The 17,617-nt window shown below is 35.0% G+C and overlaps 1 protein-coding gene across 9 annotated transcripts in view; it reads left to right on the forward strand.

Moving 5' to 3' along the window:
* DMD (dystrophin) overlaps positions 1-17,617 on the forward strand; it is a 1,152,080-nt gene that overhangs the window by 827,304 nt on the left and 307,159 nt on the right. The window lies entirely within an intron of this gene.

Consider the following 17,617-nt stretch of genomic DNA (forward strand, 5'->3'; position numbering starts at 1 on the left):
TACTTTATCCCATAAACAGTTATTGGCTGAAATGTTTAGATAACTAATTGAGGAGAAAAGAAAGAGTGTTTACAATTTTCTCTGGTGTTTGAAGCAGATTTGAATCTTTCTATTGCTTGTGCTGTAAGAGTATGCAAACCAATGGTTGAAATATAAACTTCATGAGAAAGAAGTAATTGCATGATAAGCTCCAGGTTGCCAGGAGGAAGATAACCTTGTTTCATACCTTTTCTTATACCACTTCTCTAATAACTTTTTGAAAGGTTTACATGCTGCTGCTCTTGGTTTGTCAAAGTCTCCTCAGTTGTCTTAAAGAAAAGATCAGCTCATAAATGCACTTGTTTTGTCAGCAAAACTGCATCACTGCATCACTTATCTTTGAAAACACAGAAAAATATGGAAATACATGTTTTAGGAGAAAAAGGGGCGAAACTTTAGCTGCTCAGTAGCAATAAAAGTAATTTTGTATTTTACAGCTCTAAAGTAATTACCTGGCTTCTAGATTTAGCATTGTTCAATATAAAAGATTTGCTCTGCCTGAAAAATTTTCAGTGCTAAATTTCCATTCAGTTCACTTCTAAACTGAGTTTAGGATTCCCTGTTATAAGGTTCTCTTGTTTTTTCTCTTCATCTTCCTCCTCATAAAAAAAATCTGATTTATCGTAAGGAAGATATTGACATTCTTTCTCTTTGTTTAAACTAGAAATAGAGGGAGAAAAAAATGTATACATTTTATTGAGACTCTGTACTGGGACATTTTATAGGAAAATATGCTGATGCCTCATGGGATTCATTTTGTTTTCTTATATTTCCCTTTCTCCCTAGTGTTTAAACTTTCTATTTTTGAGAAATTTGTTTTTTTAGATGAAGAACATGCTAGTTTCTCCTTTACTAATAGTTGTGATGTTTACTAAGTAGAATGATATACTGCTTCATTACTAAAAATATCCTTAAAACAGAATGGATATATTATAGTAAGTGATAACTCCAGTGTCATTTACACAGAGAATTAGGTTAAAATAGCTGCTTTGTCATGTGAAAAGTTTGAGGGCCAAAGAAGACTTGTTTACACATTATCTTTTAATCTTTTTAGAATAATTTTTGTTTTAAAATTTTATATTGTCGAGTACTTGGTTCAGCATTATTCAGTTTTCTTACTTATACCTCACTTTAGCATATTATTCTGGCAGGCAAAATTCATAGTTTGCTTCTTTCTGCAGATGTCTTTTACTTAAATATGAGATCAAATTATTAACTCTTCAGAATTTCAGTTAATGTTATACATGCTTTAAAATGAACTGCTTTGTATTTGCATTTCATCTTAGTTCAAGGCTAAAATATTTTAGCACTACTGCAGTCTGTTCCTGGCTGGGTAGCCCTGTCTCTTTTTTTGATACCACGCTGTGCTGGTAACAAAACCAGCAGGAAAACTCTTTTTTGTCATGCTTACCTCTCTAATTGGCTGTGCAACAGAATGTGACATTTAATATATTCTCTGATGAAATGGAAGAACCAATGTCTATATATAGACCACAGTTCTGTTAACTGTCTCCTTCTTCTCTAATGATCATCTTAATATCACTTAATACATGGAAATGAATGTCATGAAATATTTCATTCTTCTTGGAAATCTATCACTGGATTATTAGGTGAGATTAGCACACAGAATTTTCAAACTTGACAAAGAAATTTTAGGTTTCTCCAAAAAAAACCCACAAACCCTACCCTGCTTTCCAATGTGTGGTGTGTCTGCAGCAGTCTGTGAGCTGATGCAGTTGGACATGTGGGTACTTGACTAATCTGAAAAGTCATGCCAGATATGATCTAAGTTGGAAATCCAAAAGTAGTGCTTACCTCCCCTGCTCTGTATATTCTGTGGAAGATTATAGGGATATTTTTCCTGTGTGTGTGATTTAAAAGTCATTGAAAGTCACCATACTGCACTGTGGTTTATTTGGAGAGTTTATTGCATCTTTACAGGGATCTCAGTAAGATTTAATGGAAGTTCCATCTTTGTAGATTGACCTGTTTTTTTTAAATCAGTTATTTGACTATAGGTGTAAAATACCATCTAAACACAGCCAACTACTTTCCTTATAAAAATTCATCATTACAAAGATACATGCCTCAAGAAAGCTGTTTTATTATAATACATCTCTAGCTGCTCGCCCAGAATTTAGAACACTTCAAACAGCTCGTCCTGTTGTTTTGTTACCAAACTCTTACTGTTTTGGGGTTTTGCTTCTATTGCATATTTTATTTGAAGCAGAGAGCCACATTTCTAATAAGAAATTGCAATGTCAAAGCAAACATTTTAAAGGCAAAGAAATCCCACATTCTAGAAATATATATAACAGACCATATTCCAAACCACCCAGGTAAAAATAAGTGACCTTAGGGTGTCCTTTCTTTCATAGCAGGATGTAACGTTATTGAAGCTCCATCTCTGAGGGCATTTTGGTTAAATTCACTTCAATCTGATTGAATCACAGGATCACAGCCACTAACTTTGCCATATTTTTCCTCCATAAAAGTTTAAGACATCGTTAGCCCTCACTTGAACTTTGCTTGGAGCTCATCACAGTGAATTGGCGCTCTTGTGTGAATAGCACATACACTGGTTAATTATGGGACAATAAAACTCAAAAAAGACAACTATTTTAAAGAAGGGCTTGTTTTAGTGGCAGCTTCCCCTTAATGAAAGAAACAATAGAAATTAAATTCTCCTAAGTGGTGCACATAATATATAGTAAAAGTACTATACTAAAAGAGTAGCATAATGACCAGTAATTTCAAATATCTACAGTTAATCTTTCAGTCAAATGAGTTGTATACTTTTCTTCCAGCAAATGCATTACATATTTCAGTCATCTATGATTGTATATATCTTGTTAAACTCTGTATAATTAAATTAAAAGCCACTAAAAAGTGTGTAGTAAAGATATTTAATACTAGCATTAGTGTCATCCATGTTTTCCTTAAAGGAAAAGTATTATTTTTTCTCATCTGCATGAAGACTGATGTTATGTAGGATTTGAGCCTTAAACAAAGAAGTGTAAAGCAGGCTGATGAGAGACTCATGTTGTTTCTTTAGAGAAGAAATAAAGCAAATAGAGTTCATGGGTGCCATGATGTAAGTAGGTGAGGGACATGACAGAATATGGTTTACCCAATTGCCTCATTTCACTGTCCTTGCTTCAAAACAATCAATATGCTTTATATGTGAAGGTCAGGTGGGGATTCTTCATAGAAGAGAAAATTTTGAGGAACAGGATGATAAACTCCATTTTGCTGCACTTTAGAAAAATGGAAACCTTACTTAAGGTGCCAACAAGCCTTTACTCAGAAACTCTGCTTTGGCATCATTGTACTTTGAGAAAGGTTTGCGGCAGGAATCGATTTCTACTGAAAGTAGTGAATCAGGGAGGCTATGCACAGCTTGAAGTTAATTAACAATGCTGTTTTAATAGATCAGGTACTATAATCTCCTTAAAATTTTACTCTGTCCATGGATTTTGCCAAGGTATGCTGTCCATCCAAACTTTTAGTAACATATGTAGTTGAAAGCATGGCTTTTTATTGCACTGGATAAACATAAATTTTATTTGGGAAAAATATTATAATAAACAATATTAATAATGAATGGGACTACAATTTTCAATGCCTACTTTTACTCATTGATTCTAAGAGTATAGACTGAATCTTCAATTTTAGGTGCAGTGGAGGGGACTAATCTGATAAACAAGTATTTATGTAGAAGGAGACCAACCCATTACTGAGACTTTTAAGCTAAGAAAATATATTTTCAGGTATGTCATCCAAAAGTAGTCATCCAAAAAAAAAAAAAACTAGACAACTTATTTTTACCTAATTAATTTGTCACTATTCAAAAAAAGGGGTAGATTTCTTCTTCTGTCATATGAGAAGTAAACAAAACTGGAATGAGGAAATGTTTTCACTTTTAATTGTAATTGATTTTTCCATAGTTGAGAATCTTTTCCAGATGATGGATAGTAAAATAGCAGTTAAGGAAAAGTATTTGTTTATAAACTGTGCAGAAGAAAGAGTGGGCTTAATTTATATTCCACTTGTCTGGGTGTTTTTTATCTATCCTTTCCCATGGTTACATCCTATGCATTTTAGTATACAACTTAAATGAGCATCTTCATGTGTAGCCTTATAATTAGTATTGAGATATATCAGAAGAATGGGAAGTTTTCTGTGCAAACTGTTTTCCACAATAAATTTTTGTGGAAACACAAATCCAGCTTTCCAACTTTATACCCTGTTATTAGAGAAGCAACTGTAAGTTCCAAATTAAAATTTGCAGTTCTGTGTTAATGAGTATGAACCAGTGTACTCTAAATATGCCTATGTTGAATGAAAAGTTGTGCTTACAGACAGACATTTGCCTCTGTCCATAGAATTTTTGTCAGAAGTGTAAGCTGTAGGCCAGGTGGAGTCTTCACCCTTTCGGATAGTGTATTTTAGGGTCAACAGAGTTTTGCAGAAACTTCATTTTAGTGACAACTGCATGAAAATACCCATGTAGCACATCTTCAGGTAATGTACTGTAGAGGAGCACAACAGCAGATTTTACACTGTGAGCTGAACATTTCCAGTCCATGTGATGTGCTTAAAGGAAAGGGTTTGCACATCCAGAGTCCAAGTGTGATGCCAGGAAGTAGTGAATTTACATTCCTACTTTCTGAGTCAAACTTCAAGAGCATGTTTGCCCCATCCCTCACTATCTGCTGTCATGATGTTTTGAGAGTTGTTTTCAAAGCTTCTGGTATCTTCATTTTCCATACGAATAACAACTGCAGACATTCCCTGGGTCACTGTTGGTCACAGGATAAATGATCTCCCAACTGATTCTGCAGCATGTTGGATGTTCACTGGCATTTTTGTGCATCCTCTCTGATACCATAACCCTACACCTGAGTTTATGGGTTAGATGGTGTGCAAAACCTCTCTTACCTCTGTGAAATTCATCGTAGGATATAATTGCTCAGGAGAGACTATCATTATTTTATGTGTATATAAGAGTGTTGTTGTTAATGTTGTATTTAATTCTAATTTATGAAAGCACTGGAAACCTGGCTTCAGTTTTTGAAGTGAATAAAAAAACTAATAAGTGAACAGATTTCTAAATATATTATTATATTATTATAAATTTAGAACTACAAGATTTGTAGTTCTGAAAGGCTTTTGCTTTTTTTGCAGAATAGAGGAAAATGAAAAAATCTCTGTCAGCCTTCAAGCTTGTTTCTAAAGGTTAGAAAATACAGTAGGATGCTCTAGAGGGCCTGAAATCTGAGTCTTTAAAGGGAAAGGGAAGGAAAAAAAGGGTCTATTAGTCTGAAAATTGGACCTCAAGGGATATAGAATATGTGTCAGGAGACTCTTTTTTTAATACTTTGTTGCACAAAAAGACAGCTGATATTTTAAACTAGCTTGGCCAGCTCATTACAATGTGTTTGAGACTATATTTGTTTTCTGCAACAGTTAAAAAAACTGTCTAAACACTGTCTTTTGGAGCGTGATTAACAGCTAGTTCTTGATTTCTCTATAATGTTAATTACTAGGACATGCATAAAAGTTGCACCTCTAAGGATCTGATTTTAAACTCATTGAAGTAAAAGAGATACTTTCATCATTTTTTGGTAAGTTTTCAGTCAGTCTATAGATCAACGTGCAAACAAAAAATAACATGAGAGTTGTGCCCAAAGATAACGTTCCTCTCTTTGCTTTTATTGGCCTGTTGTGAAATAATTTTGTTTGTTTGTTTGTTTGTTTTTTTCCAATTCTCAGCTAAGATAAATTATAATGGTTAATACAACTGGCATCCTGTTCAGCAGGGAAGGGATAAGAATGTAGCAACTCATTTTCATTTGCATTGATATGTTGAGTATTAGAAGTATGAACTTTTCACTAGGGCTGCGTTTTTTTCAGTAGCAATTCTTTTATTTTTTTTTTTTTTATTTCTCAGTCTGGCCTATCTTATAAGTGTAAATTACCTATTCCATCAACACTGGACCTTACCTGACCTACTTCTTTTAATCCAAATCAATCTGTCATTTCGTGTTTTTATTCCAGCAGTACATGCAGCTCACAGACCCTGCTGCACTGGCTGCTCTGCAAACACACCATGGGTGTGGAGAAACTATTACAGTTGTGTGCTGTCCACAGAGATGTGGGAAAAGCCTTCTGTGCTGGAAAGGGTAAAAACTCCTTAAACCCTTATGAATTCTGTGTGTGCCCAGGCAGCATCAAAATGCCTAAACAGGTTCTGGGCTGAATTTAGTAAGGCTCTCACCAATGTGTTGAGGGAAGTGACCTGATGTGACTGAATTTGGCCACATTTGAGCAGTGGCTGGGCAAGATGATCCACAAAGGTCCCTTCCAAGAGAAATTATTCTGACATTATATATAAATGCTATGTACAAATATAGGTCCTGTGTTCTATATTTTGTCAATGAAACATGCCTTAAATGTAGGAAAACATGGCTTTATTTCCTGCTTTGTACCCCTCCCACTTCAGCTGTGATTTGCTTTAAGGACTGAAGAAGTCCTGTTGAAACTGAGACTTTTTTTTTTAGTTCTAAATAGTTGTGTGGATCTGTGAAGACAGTTACACAAATTTTAGGGAGCTTTATTTTTGTACCAATATTGATATATATTATTAGAAGTAGTAGCAAGAAAAAGTAAGAGTGGCTTTGGTTTTACTAAGAAATTGTGGGAAATAGAAAAGCAGCTTGTTTCTAAATAATGACGCAATGTATAAAATTCTAATCTAGTTGTAATCATAAAATACAAATTAAAACTAGGGGGAACAATTGTATATTTGCTCATTTAATGCGTGAGGAGATAGAGCTCTTCTTCAAGAAATAAGTTTTCTTCTGTAAGAAAATAAAAACATCAAATCCCAGCAGACCTTCCTAATGAAGCTGAGCTTGAAACACAGTTCTTTTATGTGGAAAAGAAAATGACCCCAGAATTTTAACTAAAAAATCTGTGATCTTGAAATGTGTCCTATTGGTTTCTCAATGTGCCGAGGGTACTCTGATACTTCTATAAACACATCTTAACAATGATATAGATGCAGGGTTGTGCTAGCAGATGGACAATTCCCTCTTGAGGCAGAACAGCCAGCAGTGTCATTATCATCCTTTTTCATGAAGGGGTTGTTTAAAAAAATGTCACTAGCTTTTTTAAACTGTAGTATAACTTTATAATATGTAGTTTCTAGTAACTTAGCTGTACTGCAGTAAGCAGAATTCTTGGAATTCCTTTTTCTCTTTTCCCAGTAGAATACTATAATAATTTTTTTTGCACTTAGGAAAGCTCTCATGGAGACTTCTCTGTTGATTTACATGTATATATTGGTTTATAACACTCATGTTAAGAAATGAAAACCACTCAAATAAGTACTTAACTCATATATAAGCAGACAAACATCTTAACCCACGAGTGCAACATTTAAATTTTATGCTATGTAGAGCTGTTTACAAGTGAAAGGGAAAATTTATAAAAACACTGTAAGTGATGCATAACATAACCATTACACACTTTTTTTTTTTTTTTTCATATGACCTGCCACTAGGCATTTGCTGTCACTAGATTTAAGGTAAATAAACAATAAGTTTCTTTGGTTCTGGGAAGGCAGAGAAGTAGTGGGAGATAGAACTATCTTTTGAGAAGTTGGTGCTATGTGGGGATTCAAGAGAGAGGAACCCTGTGCTTGGAATTTGTCTCCCTTGTCCCATCTTTCTTACCTTTGTGGAACATAGTCATTTTTCTGCTGCTTGGAGTCCCCTTTGGCTGGTGTCTTCTTCAACATATTCTCCTTTTGTTTCTACTAAATTAAATTTTGTATGCAAGAAGATAAGGACAAAATGTCTGATTTTGTCTACCCCTCTAACAGCCGATGCCATTTCTTAATGATGTACAACATGTTGAAGAAACCTTAAATTCTAGCACTTCAAGACTCTTCCTTTTACTAGTTGGGGGTGGTGGAGGGATAGGGTTGTATAGTTACTTTTTCTTTTGTTTGATATAGATAAAAAAAAAGCAGAATTTGTTTCATTCTATATCCTTCATTACTGCAAAAATAAAATCTCAAAAATTCATGTTAGCAGACGGCAAATTTACTATGTAAATATGTAAATAGAATATTATTTTTTCAGCTTGCTCCTGCAGTGAAACCCTAGAAAGGCTGAATGCACGTGGAGCTTAAAATATGAAATTACTCCTACTAAAAGCAATAAGACTGTTTTCCTCAAGAAAGAGACATTATTGTTCTGAACTGAACCAGAAAATTCAGCTCTTCATGTAGTCAAGTGCTGAAGGAGTACTTAATTAAAAAAAACAAAAAAAACCTGGTTTTGTAGTAAATGTGAACCATTTCACATTACTCCAGCCTCTCATCTGTCTCTGTTGCTAGCTGATACAATAAGCAAGGTAACAAATCAATCCCAGAACTGTATTCTGCTGCTTTTGTGGACCATTGCTCTTATTGAGCTAAAAGATCAATTTATCACCATGGCACTCCTAATGGTCAGGTGCTTTCTGCCTATAGGAAAGATTTTCTCCAGCCAAATATGAGATTCATACATAACATTTAGTCACCTCAACCAGTTCCCAACTTCCTTTTTCATGCTTCTGGATTTGTCAGACTCTCCAGATGCATTGTTAAATATGGAATTCATGCTGTGGTTCATGCAGTGAAGTGAGGGGAATTGTTTCCTGGGATGGCTTCTTCCTCTCAATACACAAACTCAGGTATAGATACCTACCTCCCTTTGGTCTGACTCATCTCCACCCCTGTGGAGAAGCAGTTTTCTGCTGGAAAACATGACAGAGCCAGAACATTCCACTGGGAATGAAGCAGCTCTGTGATTGTCCCCAGTTGGACTCCTGACACAACCCTGCAAACCAAGCAGTTTTCCTGTAATAGGAAAGAGCCAGTCCCTACCATTCATTAGCATGAATATCCAGACCAAAGGCAATTATTTTACTCCATTGGGACACTGAAATCTCCCTGATTTCTCTGTCTTTCCTCTGTCTACGTCTTTTGTCACCCCTGTATGCCAGAGTTCCAAGTGTTAGTTTAATTTGGTTTTAGGAATTAAAAAAACAACAAAAAAACCCAAAACCCAGCCCCCCAGAACAAAACTAGAGAAAAGTAATGTTCTAATATTAGAAAGAGTAAAGTGAAAATCTATATTTTGATGCTGAAAGTGGCTCCTTTTTGATGTTTTAACAGAACAGCTTGACACTTTGCTTCTCTGGAAAAAAAAAAAAGTAGGATCAGCAGCTGTTTCTAATTAGAGTAGAAGCTGCTTTCAATGTTTTGGAAAAACTAATGCTTCTGAGGTAACACAAAGATCCTGTTTTATTTCACTTTCCTCTTCAGAGAAATATCTGTTATGATTTTTGACCAAAAAGCAATGAAGTTAAAACAAAGAAAGAATAAACAGAATGTGGATTTAAGCATTTTCTTCTCTGTGGGAAGAATGATGTTTTTTTGGCTATCGTAGTTACCGGTGATGTCTCATTGCATATGTCACAGAAACTTTTATTCAAACAGACATTTTTGAAGGTGGCATGAGGTGGGATGATATCTCAGGGTAAATGTCCAACCTTCTGACATATATTTGACCATTTTCTTTTCTGTTATCTAATCAGTGTGTCTTAAATTCCTACTGTGCATTGGGATCAGCACTGATAACATTTTTAAATGTTACTATAAATCCTTCTACCCCTTCATATGTGGCCCATATAGCAAAATATTTCTGATGAAAACTGGTATATGTAGCACATTCCTATAATGCCATTCATCACATCTGTGGCATTCAGCTCTGACAAAGTGGTTGTGTTTTGCAAAGAAATGGTAGTGCATCAGAACATGTAAAAACTGTTATCTTGTTAGCTGCTGGTGTGATTTTGGGTGGGGCTTCCACAAAAGATATTATTGATGTGATTGATTCAGAGACCGAAGGCTTAACAGAAAAGAATTAGTGGTATTTTGTGCATTTAAATCATAATAATGATAAAGTGCATGTGGATGAAAAAGCTTGCTTATTTAAAAGTAATTTCAACCAGGACTTAGTGCTAACCAGGACTTTTAGTGCTAATTTGTTCTGAGCTGAGGAAAAAAGGTGAAAATGTCTTGCTGGTGTTGTGATTATGGTTAAGAGAAGACAGGAAAGATGGATGAAATGTAGGTGGAGAGGAAAGGGTAGGAAAGCCAATGTAATTGGAAAAGTTTGCAAGACTGTTAGTTTGTCTTCTTGAAGACACAGTTGTATAAAGGTCTGTATTGATGAAGAGCAAAATTTCAGTGAAGGAGAAATATTTGTAACATAGAAATGCTCTTGGTTTTCATCTAGATTAGTATATGCAAATTTAATGTCACCATGTATCCCTCTCTCATCTCCTCCTCTTCCTACTAGACTGCAGAAGTATTTAGGTCAAACATCACTTGCTTTCTGAGAAGGATATTTCACAAGTGTCTTTCTTTGAAACTTCCTGGCTAAATATGCAGATCTTTCATATTGAAACTTCTATTCAGTCGTATTAGTTCATTTTGTTTATTAGTTTCTATGTTTTTATTATTTTTCCCAATATTTCTTATCAAGGTGTGATTAATTTATTTTGCTTAATTATGATCAGTTTTCTATGAATTTAATAATTTTGTATGTCTCTAATAATTAGAATGATTTATACATAAGTCAGAATTGTAAGTGGAATCTAAGGGAACTGTGCACATAACTTTTAATTTCCTTGGGTGCTCATTACCCAATTCCTTTGAAATTCTTTCATTAGCCAATCTTAAAATCACAAATGTTAATTAAAATAACAGGACAGCCTTTGGAGACCTCTTAGCGTAGAATACAAAGCATATATTTTTTCATTATGAGAAAATTGGGACTTTTTCACTGTAGGGTTCAGAGGAAATGTGTTCTCTTGACTTCATGTTCCATTGTAAGCCCATTTCTGAATCCCATGGGCTGTGTGATCATTGTTAGGCTTTGCTGTAGGGTTAATCTTCAGGGATGCTATTTAACAATATGTAGGATAAATGATTCTTCATCCTGTTTTGAATGATGGGTAAATCACCATTTAGATTATCATTTTCAACCTTCTTTCCTTCTACTGCCATGGCATAATGAGACTTTTTCACTGTAATTATTGTTTCCAGCACAAAAACCGTATAAATAGCAGATTATTTTTTTAGTACTATCTCAGAAGGAAAAGAATGAGCAGCAGGACTCATTTGCAGTTCCCTGTACTTCAAAAGAATTGTAATGGATTATTAAAAGTAATGTGAAAACAAGCACTTTTTCACAATACTTAACAGAAAATGATGATCTTTTCCTTTTAGTGCTTTGCTACTGATTCTTCTCCTTGGAGACATTCTGACTTCATTTCAATCTGCCCTGCAGTTTTTTTCCCTTCTTTTCCAAATTTATATGAATTTTCCCTGTGAGGGATGCACTGTGAGGAGGGTGACACAGCAAAGGGGATGCCAATCCCTGTAAGGTTGACCATGGCAAACTGTTCTGGAGCAGCAACTGGCTGCCAGTATTCTGTCTGCTGGTGTTCTTTCTGTCTGCTTCTGTTCTGGTATTCTGGGCAGGGAAAGAAAAAGGGGGAAAAAAAATCTAGTTGGCAGGAGGGTCATTGAATTCAGAAATAACTGCTAAGCAGCAGAGAGGTCAAATGTTAAAACTAGTTTTTAGTGCTAATTTTATGGTCTGCACTGAAGTACAGTAAGCTCAAGTAGTGAAAGATGGAAATAATTATGTAATATTTTCTCAGAAAATTTCCTTCTATGATGTTTGATAAGAACTTCCTTTTGTAGAAGCTTTTAGATAAAGTTCAGTGTCCACATCCAGGTGGAAATATATATTTTTGTGAGAAATTCACGGAAAAATTTTAGATTTAACAGATGCAGCCACAGTTCTGTCTGGCCCATTACCAATCATCCAGGAAAATATTCTGTTACATTTCTGAAATACTCTGGTGTACTTTTTAATATTTGTTAATATCCAGTTCTCTCTCTCAATTATTCCATCAGTCTTAAATATCTCTTAAAAATGCAGACATCTGTCCATGTATGTCAGTCCATTTGTGTTTTGATGAGGACATCTAGGATCCATGTGGAGAGTGATCTTTTTCAATACAGTTATTCCTAATGTTTAAACTTCATTTCCTTAATTTAGTATGTTTAATGCATACAACTCCATCACTTAAAAATAATGACACAAAAAATATCCCAAATCATTATTTAAAATAAGGCTCTCCATAACAGAAATCTGGTTAAATTTACACTCTTATGGGAGAGAAGAGCATAGTATTTTGAAGCATATTAACTGAAATCTGTTTTACAATTCAGACAAAACTCAGTACTTTGGACTTGTCTGTGAAAATGTAGAAAGGTTTTTTTTTTGGTTGGTTTTGGGTTTTTTGGGGGTTTTGTTGTTGCTGTTGTTTTGATTTTTTGTTGTTGTTGTGGTTTTTGGGGGTGGTTGTTTGTTTTTTTTGGTTTTTTGGTTGCTTTGTTTTTTTATTTTAAGAAGTGAGTGGAAGAGACAAGACTCTGTATGTACAGGATTTTACAGGAAAAGAGAGCGAGGGGGAGGGTAAAAAAGGTGTTCCCAGATTTTTTCTATATTCCTTAGAACATACTTGAAATTTTGCTGGTTTATATACCCACTGAATCTGAAAAAATTAGGATTATAATATCTAATGAATCATGATCTAATTTCATCACCCAAATGCAGAGATTTTTATTATCCTTGCCATTCTTTGTGTGGTATTCTCATTCACCAGTGGTACCTGTCAGTTTTGGTAACCGATAACCTATGGAGACTTTTTACGTGAGTTCTTAAGGAAGAAGCTTGGAAACTGTGAATGGCAGGGATCCTGTCTTTATATCTCTTCAGATATTATTTAGACTCTGCAGATTCTATTGAAGAAAACCCAACAAACCTAACACACATTAATTGTTTTGATCACATTTTAGCTGCAATACAAATCTCACTGAGTAATGACAAAATCATTTGTAATTCTTATTTGTAGACATAAAATTGGGGCAGATCACAGCAAAAATGATTGTGTGTTTCCTGCAACTGAAATGTTAGACGTGTTATCTCAGATTTCCAAGCCATTTGGCCATCAGAGAGCAGACTGTTATCTGTTCTGACATTAATCTGCTTGCAATGGCTACTTTGTGCACAGTTTCAAAATGACAACAAACATGCATAATGCATCATAATTATGTCCCTTTCAGGAAAACAGAAGTGCAGAAAGATTTCTTGAACTTAAGAAAGTGTCTCTGCATCTGTGGGAGCTAAAAATAGGCTTTTTTAAAATGTGGTTGTAAAGGATTTTTCCCAAAGTATCGCATGGGGTTCACAATATGTTTTTAGGGGCGATGAAATGCAAAATCATATGTATGCATAATAGGCAGGGAACATTCAGTGTAAATTCAATCAAGAATGAAATGCTATTACGTGCAAACACCTCCTGGGCTTGTGCAGAGGTAATGGAGCATATGAAATAGATAAAGTGACAGCCAAGAGAGGAAGAAGATATGTGACTTTCCCTACAACTTTGTTTAATAAAGCTTTCAACATACATTGTGGATATAATGTGTTGTTTTTACTCCATCCAAATCACCTTAAGTTTTATTCCATGCCTTTTGTAGACTGTAATTTGGTGTTAATGGCTTTGTACAGCTCAGGAGTGATGAACAGGAATAGCAAGTCTGTTAATAAGAGGATGTGCATGTCCTTCCCAGTACAGAGACCTTTATTTGAGTGGGTCAGGAAAAAAAGTCATATTTTGCTTGTAAGAAATGTCACTAGGTATTCAGTATTGAATATTTAGAGAGAATAAATATGAGAAGGCTGATTATAAACCAGTCTGCCTAAGAGCCAGGTAAAAAGACTTAACTATTTTCAGCCTTTCCTTAGTTGTTACATGCTTATTACTTGTGTGACACATACTTTATGAAATATGTAATCCTTGACATTTGTCTTGCGCATTATCAGTGATTTTGAGTCAGTGGTTTTGCTTTATGTTGTAAACTTCCAAGCTGCACCACCTGAGTGAGGAGCAGATTTGTATTGCTCTGCCTGAGAAGGGCTGCAACTCAACATAACTCAAGGAGTCAGAACGTGGTCTCCTTTCCCCCTTGCTCTAGTTGGGAGCAATCTGTTCAGACACAGGGAATTTATGCCCTTTTACTCCCTAAAGGGAGATGCAGTTGAATTCTCAGATGAACTGTTCATATTGCCTCAACCTTGCCAACATTTTCAGACTTCCCTGTCGCAGTGGAAATTTGTGATGACTAAATAGTTGGAATGTGAAACAGCCATGGAAAGCATTTTAATATGTATTGAGTTTACTATTTTTTTAATTCCTTGATTTATCTAAAAGTCAAGTGTTTGGAGACTCTTCTCAGCAGCAGCTAGAAAATATGTATTAGCAATATAAATAATATATTATGCCAACATAGTAACAAATCAAACTCTTCCTGTTTACTACTGAAAGAAGATCTATTTATAACACTACAGATTTCCCTATAATTTAGAAAAAAGAAAAACATCTTGCATAGGATTTGGCATAAATTTGAATGAGGACAACATTGCTCTTAACAAATATTTTGAGTCACAGATCTCTCTATTTGCAACAGATCTTATAGTATTTTAGGTTACAGAATTTGTGTTTTATAGAACTGTAACAAATACAAGAATAAATAGGTTTTATATGGGACTTAAAGAGGGTTTTACCACACTTGAGAGCATAAGAAATGCTTTACTGGGTCAAACCAGCATTCTTCTGTCTAACCCAGGAAAATGTCTCTGGTGGTGGCACTAGGACAGGTAGAACAGGGAGAATGTAGCAGCCTGACTGCCTTTTTCTGAATGTTCCCCATAGACTGCCCCATCCCTGGCATCCACAGCTCTTGGATTTGGGACATCAGGAGTCCTTGTAGCATCTATTTTTCAGCCTATTGTTCATGAAGTTGTCTAATCCCTCTCTGAAACTGCTGATTCTTTAGGCCATGACCTCCTGTGAGCAAGCTCTATATACTCAGTACCTGCTTATTCTTCGGACCTGGAATGTACTTTCTGGGTTAATTTTTAAATGAGGCCATTAATCTGGTTCTATTTTAAAGTAATTTTTAGTATATAATAGGATCTCAACACCAGCACAGCCTTTCTTTCTTGTATTATTTGCATCTGTATGTCACAGTGCACACCTTACTATTATTCTGTCACCAAACTTCTGAGAAACGATATGTCATCTGAAGTAAAACAAGCTCTTCATGTCTTAGCTAAGAAATTGAGGCCAGCATTTTTAATAGAATCAAAAATAGAGAAAATTAAGTGCTAGCCTGCCATTTTGAACTGTCATTCCGTAAAAAAATATCATACTACAGAGAAACTAAGATGACAAAGAGAGGGCCAATTTTAATATCTAAGCTAACTTTGAGGAAGAAATTATTTCATAATTGCTCTTATTATAGGCAGTCTTATTACAGACAGTGTGCAGGTACTGTTTCCCATCATTCCTGCTCTGTCTTTCTTCATTGTTATCAAGTAATCAAAATAAAAGTTGTAAGAGTATTATCTCTAAGAAATGCACATGATCATGTTTTTATTCAAACTAACATTAAAAGTTCTGCAGTAAATGCTATAAATTAGGACAGGGCTCTATCTTATTCTCTGTGCTGGTTTTTATATTTATTTTCTTCACAAAAGAAAGGTAAGTTCACTAAAAAAGTCTTGAAGGAGATTTGAAAGTCTGTGCAGTCCAGATTTTTGCACCAGGAAGGATCAACTAGACTTAGATAATTTCTGACCATTTTCTGTTTAATCTGCTCCATATTTTGTTTTCTGTAACTTTGCAGAATTTTTTTCCCACCGCTTTGCAATCCTTGCCATTCAAAAGATGTTTATCTCCAACCTCAATGTCCCCTGCTTCAATTTAAGTTAATTATGTCACCACAATGAAAATTGAGAACTGTTTACTCTTTCTCAGCAATAACCTTATACACTTGAAGGGTGATACTTCAGTTCAATTTTCTCTAGACTAAACAAATCCTGCTCCTTAAAATCTCTATCCTTGTTTATAGATTAGTGACCATCTGTCCAGGCATTTGCAACCCATTCCGATGCTAATCCAGTTTTTCAGCTAGTTATTTTAATGCTTTGAGCTTATTGATTTCTCAGGTTTTTTTGAGACTGCTTTGAACTTTGTTCCTCTTCTCAAGTTCTTGCTGCTGGTTGGGTTTTGCATCACTGTGAATGTAAAAAACCCACCCCCTATTCCATCAGCCAATAATAGCGATTAATATTAGACATAGGACAAGTCTGTATGTAGCTTCACTTGATATTGCCTTCCCATATAGTATATTCAAGTTATTTTTTTCTATCAGTTTAATTTCCATTTACATCCAAATTTCTTGTTTGTGGTAACATCACATAGGCAGTATTTGAAGCCCTGCTATGGGCATCAGGCAAAACTTTTACCTGTGGTTCACTATTGATAAATCCTGCAGCTCTTGATGGAGGGAAATGCAGTTGCCTGCTTATTGTTTACTCTTGATAAATGTTTGGCTGTATTACTTATTACTATTTTCCCTTCTCAAAGGTTGTTTAATTATATGTTCTAAAAATGAACTCGGAATAATTCACTAAAATTTTCTGGGTAGTTTTCTATGCCTCTTTCAAAAGTGAGGTATATTCATCCATTGCAGGTTCTTAAATATAATTACTAATGCCCATGAGGTTTCTTGAGCCAGTTCCTGAGTATTATAGCTGAAATTCATGAGCTGTCACATCAGAATTCATATTGAGTTAGATAAGAACGATGTCACAGCAATAACAAAGTTAGCATTGTTTGTTTATTGTCTTTCACACAGAGACCTTCTGCCTTGAAGCTGTTAACATAAGTCTTAGGGCTGGAACAAGCATTTTTTCAGACTATCACTTCAAAAGTTTCAGTGAATGTTTTATTCTGTTTGGGTAAAGATGTTATGGCAAAATAAGTTTGCAAACTTTATGGCATCTGCAAGAATAATCTCCATCTTGTATAATGTTGCAGAAGAGAAATAAGTTATAGGTTTGAAACTCTCGATCCCATAAGGGGATAACAAACAGTGGACAATAGTACAAAAAGCTATTTAGGCTTTCTGTGATGGGTTGTAGTCCTTATTCAAATATTGTCTACAGTTTTATATTACTTGTCTGTATATATGTGTGTGTGCAAGCCTGTCTGCATTTCAGATTTCAGATACATATATTTTATTCCTGGTAGAAGATGTAGTGAGGACCACCATCAAAATAAATCAAAATAAATCAGCAGGTAGCTGGAAGGATTGGTAACCACGAATTCTGACCAATAAGACTAAGCAGTGACTTTGAGGTTGAAACAGTGAACAAATATCTGAAGGTGATCTTCCAATAAGACTCGTAGGAAATACATGCAAGAATAAATTATGGACAGCTAGTGCAAGTGTCCTCAGGCTATGCCTTTTTAAAGAAAATTATGTGGAACATGCAACAATGGAGTCTTGGCTCTGACCTCTTTCTCTCCC

Source organism: Lichenostomus cassidix, chromosome 1, assembly GCF_008360975.1.
Source record: "Lichenostomus cassidix isolate B80296 chromosome 1, HeHo_3.0, whole genome shotgun sequence".
Lineage (NCBI taxonomy): Eukaryota > Metazoa > Chordata > Aves > Passeriformes > Meliphagidae > Lichenostomus > Lichenostomus cassidix.